Source organism: Clupea harengus, chromosome 24 (assembly GCF_900700415.2).
Source record: "Clupea harengus chromosome 24, Ch_v2.0.2, whole genome shotgun sequence".
Lineage (NCBI taxonomy): Eukaryota > Metazoa > Chordata > Actinopteri > Clupeiformes > Clupeidae > Clupea > Clupea harengus.
This window is the reverse complement of record NC_045175.1, coordinates 13996343-14008842: the sequence shown is the minus strand read 5'-3', so window position 1 is coordinate 14008842 and position 12500 is coordinate 13996343. Positions and strand designations below refer to the sequence as shown.

At 48.0% G+C, this 12500-nt stretch overlaps 1 protein-coding gene and 13 non-coding genes across 14 annotated transcripts in view; all 14 read left to right on the top strand.

The window, feature by feature from the left end:
• The window catches only part of si:ch73-173h19.3 (uncharacterized protein LOC563864 homolog), a 42649-nt gene that overhangs the window by 13143 nt on the left and 17006 nt on the right, over positions 1-12500 (top strand). The window lies entirely within an intron of this gene.
• On the top strand, positions 358-430 carry trnav-cac. The gene has a single exon. It is a non-coding gene; the product is annotated as a tRNA-Val (tRNA).
• Positions 1210-1282, top strand: trnav-aac. The gene has a single exon. It is a non-coding gene; the product is annotated as a tRNA-Val (tRNA).
• trnav-cac lies at positions 1886-1958 on the top strand. The gene has a single exon. It is a non-coding gene; the product is annotated as a tRNA-Val (tRNA).
• Positions 3667-3739, top strand: trnav-aac. Its single transcript has one exon. It is a non-coding gene; the product is annotated as a tRNA-Val (tRNA).
• Positions 4196-4268, top strand: trnav-cac. The gene has a single exon. It is a non-coding gene; the product is annotated as a tRNA-Val (tRNA).
• Positions 6579-6651, top strand: trnav-aac. Its single transcript has one exon. It is a non-coding gene; the product is annotated as a tRNA-Val (tRNA).
• trnav-cac lies at positions 6872-6944 on the top strand. Its single transcript has one exon. It is a non-coding gene; the product is annotated as a tRNA-Val (tRNA).
• trnav-aac lies at positions 8501-8573 on the top strand. The gene has a single exon. It is a non-coding gene; the product is annotated as a tRNA-Val (tRNA).
• On the top strand, positions 8805-8877 carry trnav-cac. Its single transcript has one exon. It is a non-coding gene; the product is annotated as a tRNA-Val (tRNA).
• trnav-aac lies at positions 9770-9842 on the top strand. The gene has a single exon. It is a non-coding gene; the product is annotated as a tRNA-Val (tRNA).
• On the top strand, positions 10446-10518 carry trnav-cac. Its single transcript has one exon. It is a non-coding gene; the product is annotated as a tRNA-Val (tRNA).
• Positions 12097-12169, top strand: trnav-aac. Its single transcript has one exon. It is a non-coding gene; the product is annotated as a tRNA-Val (tRNA).
• Positions 12397-12469, top strand: trnav-cac. Its single transcript has one exon. It is a non-coding gene; the product is annotated as a tRNA-Val (tRNA).

Sequence of the window (12500 nt, the reverse complement as noted above, 5' to 3'; positions counted from 1 at the left end):
GACAAAATACAGGGGAATTTGGGCGATTTTGATCCACAAAATGATGTTTCCGTCTGAAAGTTGCAATTCTGTTTCAAACGGTACATTCTGCGAATTCCGTCCGTTTTCTGTTATTGCGGACATTTTCTCCCCGCGTACCCCCTGAACCACTTCGCGTACCCCTGGGGGTACGCGTACCCCAGTTTGGGAACCGATGGCTTAGTGTACTAGTTGCTCATATGGCGGAAGGAAATGTAGCTTTTTTTAGCAAACTGCAGTGGTTTCTGCTTAGTTCAGAGCAGGAGTCTTCTTACTGTCAGAAGACCACCCCGCCCGTCTCTGGCTTCTAGTCTGAGCCAGGGTGTGTGGGGGCAACAAGTTTCCGTAGTGTAGTGGTTATCACGTTCGCCTCACACGCGAAAGGTCCCCGGTTCGAAACCGGGCGGAAACAAGTAATTGTTTTTCTGAAGCAATGTTGCACCACATCTTCTGCATGGATTTGATTTTGAATGTGGGTGCGACAGATCAGAACTCTATTGGACACGCAATTACCAACCTCGGTCTCCCTGTCGTCTGGGTTCTGTCGTCTGTGTTCTATCAGGGTGAAAGGACACAGGCCTAGTTTTCCCCTAAACACTCTTCGATGGATTGCATGGTTGTTTTGGTGACCTCAGGAACTTCAGAGAACTTTGAAAGTGTGTCTTGTGTTTCTGTGAAAATGTGTGTGTGTGTGTGTGTGTGTGAGAGAGAGAAAGAGAAAGAGAGAGAGACTAAACTGAATAGAATAGAATGTGTAGAATAATTAATAGAATAGAATGAGTAGAATAATTAATCTGGCGAGATAAAAGGCAGAGTCTGTGTCATTTAGCTTTCTGGCGGAGATGCTGTGGTAGGGAACTTCCTCCAGTCTGAAAGCGCCTTCTATGGTCTGGCTCCTCCCTTCTATGGTCTGGCCCCTCCCTTCTATGGTCTGGCCCCTCCCTTATATGGTCTGGCTCCTCCCTTCTATGGTCTGACTCCTCCCTTCTAATGTCTGGCACCTCCCTCTGTCAGAGTGGTGGGGCCTGTGGCACAATTTTGTGTGAACTGGTACAGGTCACTAACCGTTTCCATGGTGACATGATCACAAGGAGCCGTTTGGAAGTTTCCTACACTTGTAGGTGTTGTATGTAGGCCATGTGTGTGGAGAGTTGGTCGGTTCGAGACACGTCCCAAGCTTAGAGTAGACAGGTTTCCGTAGTGTAGTGGTTATCACGTTCGCCTAACACGCGAAAGGTCCCCGGTTCGAGACCGGGCGGAAACAATGTTGGTCTTTTCTACAGCACTTTCATTTCTCAGTGACTAAGTATAACATCCCTTCGCCATAATGTGTACCATTACTTAGTGTAATAATTATGGTGTTAGATTGGTTTCATAATTCACAAACAAACGAAACGCGATTCAAACAAACGAAACGCGATTCACAAATGTATTTCATGATTCACAAATAAATGGAGCACGATTCACAAATGTATTTTGTCATTCACAAATAAATGACCCCATGACATTTGTTTGCAACCTGACGAACACGAGTTACAAATCCCTGCTTTCGTCTGTGTGGATTTTTGGAACTTTCCTAACGCGTTTAGATTCACAAATGCATTTTTTCTAAAAGATATTCTCTGCAGCCTATCAGATCTCTTCCAATTTTAGCCAATCACATTATCGTGTCTATGTGGACTACAAACCACCCGTCATAGTTATGGACATTGTCCGAGACCACGAGCAATGGCGGAAGGAAATGTAGCTTTTTTTAGCAAACTGCAGTGGCTTCTGCTCAGTTTAGAGTCAGAGTCTTCTTACTGTCGGAAGACCACCCCGCCCGTCTCTGGCTTGTAGTCTGAGCCAGGGTGAGTGGGGGCAACAAGTTTCCGTAGTGTAGTGGTTATCACGTTCGCCTCACACGCGAAAGGTCCCCGGTTCGAAACCGGGCGGAAACAAGGAATCCTTTTTCTGAAGCAATGTTGCACCACATCTTCTGCATGGATTTCATTTTGAATGTGGGTGCGACAGATCAGAACTCTATTGGACGTGCAATTACCAACCTCGGTCTCCCTGTGGTCTGTGTTCTGTCGTCTGTGTTCTATCTGGGGTGAAAGGTCACGGGCCTAGTTTCTCTGCAGTCTCCCTGTCATCTGTGTTCTATCTGGGGTGAAAGGTCACGGGCCTAGTTTTCCCCTAAACACTCTCCGATGGATTGCTTGGTTGTTTTGGTGACTTCAGGAACTTCAGGGAACTTTGAAAGCTTCTAGTGAATGGGTTTGGTTCTTCAGGAACTTCAGAGAACTTTGAAAGCTTCTAGTGAATGGGTTTGGTTCTTCAGGAACTTCAGAGAACTTTGAAAGTTTATTTTCAATGGATAGTGCAAAGAGATATACGTAAGTTGTTCAGTCTGTGCAACGGGCTAGTATAGCCAGTAGAGGGATGGATGGACAGTGGGATGGTAAGTGAAGAGATGAGAAGAGAAGGGCAGACTGAGGTAGACTCATGCAGAGAAATCCATCTCCCTCCCCCTCCCCTTCTGCGTGGTGTTATGCAGCTGAATGGCCCTGGGGACAAAGGACTTCCTCAGCCTGTCTGATGAGCATGACAGTGACAGGAGTCCGCCACTGAATATGCTCTTCTGTCTGTTGAGAGTACTGTGTGAGAGTACTGTGTGGGTGGTGGACATTGTCCAAGATAGTCAGCAACCTACTCAGGGTCCTTCTCTCCGCCACCGTTGTGAGGCAGTCCAGTTCGGTGCCCACAACAGCTCCCGCCCTCCTCACCAGCCTGTCTTGTCGCCCCGCATCCCTCTTCTTTATGCTGCCTCCCCAGCACACCACAGCATAAAAGAGGACGCTGGCAACCACAGACTGGTAAAACATGCGCAGGAGTTTGTTGCAGACATTGAAGGACCTCAACCTCCTCAGGAAGTAGAGCCGGCTCTGACCCTTCTTGTAGATTGCATCAATGTTGGCTGACCAGTCCAGTTCATTGTCCAGATGCACTCCTAGGTATTTGTAAGTGTTGACCACCTCCACACTGACCCCCTCGATGGAGACTGGTAGCAGAGGAGGCTGAGACGTCCTAAAGTCCACCATTATCTCCTTGGTCTTAGAGGTGCTCAGCTGCAGGTGGTTGTGCCTGCACCACTGCACAAAGTTGTCCACCAGGCTCCTGTACTCACCCTCCTGTCCATCCCTGATACATCCCACAACAGCAGAGTCATCAGAGAACTTCTGGATGTGGCATGTCTCCGTGTTGTCGGTGAAGTCCGATGTGTACAGAGTGAACAGGACAGGTGAGAGCACAGTCCCCTGTGGAGCGCCGGTGCTGCACAACACGGCCTCTCCGTCAGGTAGTCAGTGATCCAGGATACCACGTTCACACCCATCTGCACAAGCTTGTCACTCAGTCGGAGGGGCTGGATGGTGTTAAAGGCACTGGAGAAATCATAGAAAATGATTCTCACAGCACCTTTCCCCTTGTCCAGATAAGAGTGTGCCCTGTGCATTAGGTAGACAATGGCATCTTCCACGCCCACCTTCTCCTGGTAGGCAAACTGCGGCAGTGTGGAAGTTACCTACAATTGTAGGTGTTGTATGTGTAGGCCATGTGTGTGGACAGTTGGTCGGGTCAAACACCCTCCCGAGAGATGCGTGTCAGGTTTCCGTAGTGTAGTGGTTATCACGTTCGCCTAACACGCGAAAGGTCCCCGGTTCGAGACCGGGCGGAAACAGTGTTCACCTTTTCTGCAGCACTTTCATTTCACAGTGACTAAGTATAACATCCCATCGCCATAATGTGTACCATTGCTTTGGTGTACTAATTGCTCACATGGCGGAAGTACATGTTAGCCTGGATACCAGACAGAACTTAGTTTAATTTATCAGCTGGCCCTGGTCACATACTACGTTGTTCTGATTGGTTGTAGGTAACCAATTGAGCGAAGAGGCATTTTTTCTCCTGGTTCGGTTGAAACACGCCCCATAATCACAGCCCAAAGGAGCGGTATCAGACTCATATTCTGACTAGAATTATGAGTATGACATCGTCAGGCTAAGTACATGTACCCTGTAGCAAGCAAGCTGCGGTGGCCTCTGCTCAGTTCAGAGTCAGAGTCTTCTTACTGTCGGAGGACCACCCTACCCCCTCTCTGGCTTGTAGTCTGAGCCAGGGTGTGTGGGGGCAACAAGTTTCCGTAGTGTAGTGGTTATCACGTTCGCCTCACACGCGAAAGGTCCCCGGTTCGAAACCGGGCGGAAACAAGGGATCCTTTTTCTGAAGCAATGTTGCACCACATCATCTGCATGGATTTCATTTTGAATGTGGGTGCGACAGATCAGAACTCTATTGGACGTGCAATTACCAACCTCGGGCTCCCTGTCGTCAGGCCTAGTTTCTCTGCAGTCTCCCTGTCGTCTGTGTTCTATCAGGAGTGAAAGGTCACAGGCTTAGTTTTCCCCTAAACACTCTTTGATGGATTGTGTGAGATTTCGGTGGATTTCATATATCAGACACAATATAACTACATCTCAACAACCCCCACAAGTTAGTTTGCATAGCACCAAGCCACAGCCATCAGGCTTGGTGCCTGACCTTTTGTCTATGTTGAGAGCCAGCTAGTGGCTGAATAAACACATTCTTTCGCTAAGCCGTCTTCCACTAGTCTGTTATTTCTGAACAAGCTAACTTGAACCAAGCCTGGGCCTCCGACGAATTTGCCGGAGAACAGCAGAAGCTTTCAATTGCTTGGTTGTTTTGGTGACCTCAGGAACCTTGATTACTGCAACGCCCTCCTAACGGGCCTGCCGGCTTGCGTGGTGAAACCACTACAAATGATCCAGAACGCGGCGGCGCGTCTGGTGTTCAACCAACCGAAAAGGGCACACGTCACCCCGCTACTCACTGACCTCCACTGGCTGCCTGTGGCTGCTCGCATTAAGTTCAAATCACTTATGCTTGCCTACAGAGTGCTTGATGGTTCTGCTCCCACCTACCTAAATGCTCTTGTAATGCATTTGGCACTGCCGTCTGTGCAAGTACGGCAGTCCAGACTATTCTCATTTGTAGTTTCACGTTGGTGGAATGAACTACCTAGCACTACCAGAGCAGGGGCGTCCCTCTCTACCTTTAAGAAGCTTTTGAAGACCCAACTCTTCAGAGAGCACTTCCAGTCCTAACTGGCACTTTGACTAGTGCGTAACTTGCAATAACAGCAGTTACCTTTCTGCACTTCTTTTTCTTTTTTCTTTTCTTTTGTTATATTTCTTATGTAAAGTAGTATTTATTGTTACACCAGGTTCTATTGCTCGTAGCTTGAATATCCTCTCCCTTGTACGTCGGTTTGGACAAAAGATGGACAGTGGGATGGTAAGTGAAGAGATGAGAAGAGAAGGGCAGACTGAGGTAGACTCATGCAGAGAAATCCATCTCCCTCCCCCTCCCCTTCTGCGTGGTGTTATGCAGCTGAATGGCCCTGGGGACAAAGGACTTCCTCAGCCTGTCTGATGAGCATGACAGTGACAGGAGTCCGCCACTGAATATGCTCTTCTGTCTGTTGAGAGTACTGTGTGAGAGTACTGTGTGGGTGGTGGACATTGTCCAAGATAGTCAGCAACCTACTCAGGGTCCTTCTCTCCACCACCGTTGTGAGGCAGTCCAGTTCGGTGCCCACAACAGCTCCCGCCCTCCTCACCAGCCTGTCTTGTCGCCCCGCATCCCTCTTCTTTATGCTGCCTCCCCAGCACACCACAGCATAAAAGAGGACGCTGGCAACCACAGACTGGTAAAACATGTGCAGGAGTTTGTTGCAGACATTGAAGGACCTCAACCTCCTCAGGAAGTAGAGCCGGCTCTGACCCTTCTTGTAGATTGCATCAATGTTGGCTGACCAGTCCAGTTAATTGTCCAGATGCACTCCTAGGTATTTGTAAGTGTTGACCACCTCCACACTGACCCCCTCGATGGAGACTGGTAGCAGAGGAGGCTGAGACGTCCTAAAGTCCACCATCATCTCCTTGGTCTTAGAGGTGTTCAGCTGCAGGTGGTTGTGCCTGCACCACTGCACAAAGTTGTCCACCAGGCTCCTGTACTCACCCTCCTGTCCATCCCTGATACATCCCACAACAGCAGAGTCATCAGAGAACTTCTGGATGTGGCATGTCTCCGTGTTGTAGGTGAAGTCCGATGTGTACAGAGTGAACAGGACAGGTGAGAGCACAGTCCCCTGTGGAGCGCCGGTGCTGCACAACACGGCCTCTCCGTCAGGTAGTCAGTGATCCAGGATACCACGTTCACACCCATCTGCACAAGCTTGTCACTCAGTCGGAGGGGCTGGATGGTGTTAAAGGCACTGGAGAAATCATAGAAAATGATTCTCACAGCACCTTTCCCCTTGTCCAGATAAGAGTGTGCCCTGTGCATTAGGTAGACAATGGCATCTTCCACGCCCACCTTCTCCTGGTAGGCAAACTGCGGCACTGTGGAAGTTACCTACAATTGTAGGTGTTGTATGCGTAGGCCATGTGTGTGGACAGTTGGTCGGGTCAAACACCCTCCCGAGAGATGCATGTCAGGTTTCCGTAGTGTAGTGGTTATCACGTTCGCCTAACACGCGAAAGGTCCCCGGTTCGAGACCGGGCGGAAACAGTGTTCACCTTTTCTGCAGCACTTTCATTTCACAGTGACTAAGTATAACATCCCATCGCCATAATGTGTACCATTGCTCACATGGCGGAAGTACATGTACCTTGTAGCAAGCAAGCTGCGGTGGCCTCTGCTCAGTTCAGTCAGAGTCTTCTTACTGTCTGAAGACCACCCTGCCCCCTCTCTGGCTTGTAGTCTGAGCCAGGGCGTGTTGGGGCAACAGGTTTCCGTAGTGTAGTGGTTATCACGTTCGCCTCACACGCGAAAGGTCCCCGGTTCGAAACCGGGCGGAAACAAGGGATCCTTTTTCTGAAGCAATGTTGCACCACATCATCTGCATGGATTTCATTTTGAATGTGGGTGCGACAGATCAGAACTCTATTGGACGTGCAATTACCAACCTCGGGCTCCCTGTCGTCAGGCCTAGTTTCTCTGCAGTCTCCCTGTCGTCTGTGTTCTATCAGGAGTGAAAGGTCACAGGCCTAGTTTTCCCCTAAATACTCTTTGATGGATTGTGTGAGATTTCGGTGGATTTCATATATCAGACACAATATAACTACATCTCAACAACCCCCACAAGTTAGTTTGCATAGCACCAAGCCACAGCCATCAGGCTTGGTGCCTGACCTTTTGTCTATGTTGAGAGCCATCACACATGGTTCCTGGCTTTTTTGTGTCTTGGAGCCAGAGCTATTAGACTCTGATCGTTGGCTTTTGTCTGCAGACACGACAAGATGACTGAAGCAAAGACATTAGCATCTATACCTGGTATGACCATATATGGCCCTTGGTCAAACTAGACTTCCCCGTTGACCTCCAGACTCACCCATCTCTTCCCCTACACACATATGTTAATTCTACAGTATAAATGTTTATACATCTCTGTGATGTATGAGGAGAAGGAGAAAGAAGGCCGACCCGTTAGCAGCACACGTGCCTTGTGCATGCTTGTGTTGTGTCGAGCTGAACGTGGCTAGTGGCTGAATAAACACATTCTTTCGCTAAGCCGTCTTCCACTAGTCTGTTATTTCTGAACAAGCTAACTTGAACCAAGCCTGAGCCTCCGACGAATTTGCCGGAGAACAGCAGAAGCTTTCAATTGCTTGGTTGTTTTGGTGACCTCAGGAACCTTGATTACTGCAACGCCCTCCTAACGGGCCTGCCAGCTTGCGTGGTGAAACCACTACAAATGATCCAGAACGCGGCGGCGCATCTGGTGTTCAACCAACCAAAAAGGGCACACGTCACCCCGCTACTCACTGACCTCCACTGGCTGCCTGTGGCTGCTCGCATTAAGTTCAAGTCACTTATGCTTGCCTACAGAGTGCTTCATGGTTCTGCTCCCACCTACCTAAATGCTCTTGTAATGCGTTTGGCACTGCCGTCTGTGCAAGAACGGCAGTCCAGACTATTCTCATTTGTAGTTCCACGTTGGTGGAATGAACTACCTAGCACTACCAGAGCAGGGGCATCCCTCTCTACCTTTAAGAAGCTTTTGAAGACCCAACTCTTCAGAGAGCACTTCCCGTCCTAACTGGCACTTCGACTAGTGCGTAACTTGCAATTACAGCAGTTACCTTTCTGCACTTCTTTTTCTTTTTTATTTCATTTTGTTATATTTCTTATGTAAAGGAGTATTTATTGTTACACCAGGTTCTATTGCTCGTAGCTTGAATATTCTCTCCCTTGTACGTCGCTTTGGACAAAAGTGTCTGCTAAATGACTAAATGTAAATTTAAATGTAACTTCAGAGAACTTTGAAAGTTTCTTGTGAATGGGTTTGGTTCTTCAGGAACCAATGTGTTTGGACAGTTAGTCTGGTCAAAGACCGTCCCAAGAGAGGAGTTGTCAGGTTTCCGTAGTGTAGTGGTTATCACGTTCGCCTAACACGCGAAAGGTCCCCGGTTCGAGACCGGGCGGAAACATTGTTGGCCTTTTCTGCAGCACTTTCATTTCACAGTGACTGGGTATTAGATCCTATCGCCATAATGTTTACCATACCTTTGTGTAATGATTGCTCACATGCTGGTAGTACATGTACCTTGTAGCAAGCAAGCTGCTCTAGCCTCTGCTCAGTTCAGAGTCTTCTTACTGTCGGAAGACCACCCCGCCCGTCACTGGCTCTTAGGCCGAGCCATGGTGTGTGGGGGCAACAAGTTTCCGTAGTGTAGTGGTTATCACGTTCGCCTCACACGCGAAAGGTCCCCGGTTCGAAACCGGGCGGAAACAAGGAATCCTTTTTCTGAAGCAATGTTGCACCACATCTTCTGCATGGATTTGATTTTGAATGTGGGTGCGACAGATCAGAACTCTATTGGACGTGCAATTACCAACCTCGGTCTCCCTGTCGTCTGTGTTCTGTCGTCTGTGTTCTATCAGGGTGAAAGGTCACGGGCCTAGTTTCTCTGCAGTCTCCCTGTCGTCCGTGTTCTATCAGGGGTGAAAGGTCACAGGCCTAGTTTTCCCCTAAACACTCTCCGATGGATTGCTTGGTTGCTTTGGTGACTTCAGGAACTTCAGAGAACTTTGAAAGTTTCTTGTGAATGGGTTTGGTTCTTCAGGAACTTCAGAGAACTTTGAAGGTGTGTCTTGTGTGTCTGTGAAAATGTGTGTGTGTGTGTGTGTGAGAGAGAGAGAGAGAGACTAAACTGAAAATAATAGAATATGTAGAATAATGAATAGAATAGAAAGAGTAGAATAATTAATCTGGCGAGATAAAAGGCAGAGTCTGCATCATTTAGCTTTCTGGCAGAGATGCTGTGGTAAGGAACTTCCTCCAGTCTGAAAGCGCCTTCTATGGTCTGGCTCCTCCTTTCTATGGTCTGACTCCTCCTTTCTATGCTCTGGCTCCTCCCTTCTATGGTATGGTTCCTCCCTTCTATGGTCTGGCTCCTCCCTTCTGTGATCTGGCCCCTCCCTTATATTGTCTGACTCCTCCCTCTGTCAGAGTGGTGGGGCCTGTGGCACAATTTTGCATGAAGTCGAATTCACTAACCGTTTCCATGGTGACATGATCACAAGGAGCAGTGTGGAAGTTTCCTACACTTGTAGGTGTTGTATGTGGGCAATGTGTGTGGAGAGTTGGTCGGCTCGAGACACGTCCCAAACATGGAGTAAACAGGTTTCCGTAGTGTAGTGGTTATCACGTTCGCCTAACACGCGAAAGGTCCCCGGTTCGAGACCGGGCGGAAACATAATTGGCCTTTTCTGCAGCACTTTCATTTCTCAGTGACTAAGTATAAAATCCCTTCGCCATAATGTGTACCATTGCTTAGTGTAATAATTATGGTGTTAGATTGATTTCATAATTCACAAACAAACGAAACGCGATTCAAACAAACGAAATGCGATTCACAAATGTGATTTGAGATCCACAAACAAACGAAACGCGATTCACAAATGTATTTTGTCATTCACAAATAAATGACCCCATGACATTTGTTTGCAACCTGACGAACACGAGTTACAAATCCCTGCTTTCGTCTGTGTGGATTTTTCGAACTTTCCTAACGCGTTTAGATTCACAAATGCATTTTTTCTAAAAGATATTCTCTGCAGCCTATCAGATCTCTTCCAATTTTAGCCAATCACATTATTGTGTCTATGTGGACTACAAACCACCCGTCATAGTTATGGACATTGTCCGAGACCACGAGCAATGGCGGAAGGAAATTTAGCTTTTTTAGCAAACTGCAGTGGCCTCTGCTCAGTTCAGAGTCAGAGTCTTCTTACTGTCGGAAGACCACCCCGCCCCCTCTCTGGGTTGTAAGCTTAGCCAGGGTGTGTAGGGGCAACAAGTTTCCGTAGTGTAGTGGTTATCACGTTCGCCTCACACGCGAAAGGTCCCCGGTTCGAAACCGGGCGGAAACAAGTAATCCTTTTTCTGAAGCAATGTTGCACCACATCTTCTGCATGGGTTTCATTTTGAATGTGGGTGCGACAGATCAGAACTCTATTGGACACGCAATTACCAACCTCGGTCTCCCTATTGTCTGTGTTCTGTCGTCTGTGTTCTATCAGGGGTGAAAGGTCACAGGCCTAGTTTCTCTGCAGTCTCCCTGTCATCTGTGTTCTATCAGGGGTGAAAGGTCACGGGCCTAGTTTTCCCCTAAACACTCTCTGATGGATTGTGTGAGATTTCGGTGGATTTCATATATCAGACACAATATAACTCAACAACCCCCACAAGTTAGTTTGCATAGCACAAGGCCACAGCCATCAGGCTTGGTGCCTGACCTTTTGTCTATGTTGAGAGCCATCACACATGGTTCCTGGCTTTTTTGTGTCTTGGAGCCAGAGCTATTAGACTCTGATCGTTGGCTTTTGTCTGCAGACACGACAAGATGACTGAAGCAAAGACATTAGCATCTATACCTGGTATGACCATATATGGCCCTTGGTCAAACTAGACTTCCCCGTTGACCTCCAGACACACCCATCTCTTCCCCTACACACATATGTTAATTCTACAGTATAAATGTTTATACATCTCTGTGATGTATGAGGAGAAGGAGAAAGAAGGCCGACCCGTTAGCAGCACACATGCTTGTGTTGTGTCGAGCTGAATGTGGCTAGTGGCTGAATAAACACATTCTTTCGCTAAGCCGTCTTCCACAAGTCTGTTATTTCTGAACAAGCTAACTTGAACCAAGCCTGAGCCTCCGACGAATTTGCCGGAGAACAGCAGAAGCTTTCAATTGCTTGGTTGTTTTGGTGACCTCAGGAACCTTGATTACTGCAACGCCCTCCTAACGGGCCTGCCGGCTTGCGTGGTGAAACCACTACAAATGATCCAGAACGCGGCGACGCGTCTGGTGTTCAACCAACCGAAAAGGGCACACGTCACCCCGCTACTCATTGACCTCCACTGGCTGCCTGTGGCTGCTCGCATTAAGTTCAAGTCACTTATGCTTGCCTACAGAGTGCTTCATGGTTCTGCTCCCACCTACCTAAATGCTCTTGTAATGCGTTTGGCACTGCCGTCTGTGCAAGAACGGCAGTCCAGACTATTCTCATTTGTAGTTCCACGTTGGTGGAATGAACTACCTAGCACTACCAGAGCAGGGGCGTCCCTCTCTACCTTTAAGAAGCTTTTGAAGACCCAACTCTTCAGAGAGCACTTCCCGTCCTAACTGGCACTTCGACTAGTGCGTAACTTGCAATTACAGCAGTTACCTTTCTGCACTTCTTTTTCTTTTTTGTTTCATTTTGTTATATTTCTTATGTAAAGTAGTATTTATTGTTACACCAGGTTCTATTGCTCGTAGCTTGAATATTCTCTCCCTTGTACGTCGCTTTGGACAAAAGTGTCTGCTAAATGACTAAATGTAAATTTAAATGTAACTTCAGAGAACTTTGAAAGTTTCTTGGATGGGTTTGGTTCTTCAGGAACCAATGTGTGTGGACAGTTAGTCTGGTCAAAGACCGTCCCAAGAGAGGAGTTGTCAGGTTTCCGTAGTGTAGTGGTTATCACGTTCGCCTAACACGCGAAAGGTCCCCGGTTCGAGACCGGGCGGAAACAATGGTGGCCTTTTCTGCAGCACTTTCATTTCACATCACATTTCACATCACATCGCCATAATGTGTACCATTCCTTGGTGTAATGATTGCTCACATGCTGGTAGTACATGTACCTTGTAGCAAGCAAGCTGCGGTGGACTCTGCTCAGTTCCGAGTCTTCTTACTGTCGGAGGACCACCCTGCCCGTCTCTGGCTTTTAGTCTGAGCCAGGGTGTGAGGGGGCAACAAGTTTCCGTAGTGTAGTGGTTATCACGTTCGCCTCACACGCGAAAGGTCCCCGGTTCGAAACCGGGCGGAAACAAGTTTTCCTTTTTCTGAAGCAATGTTGCACC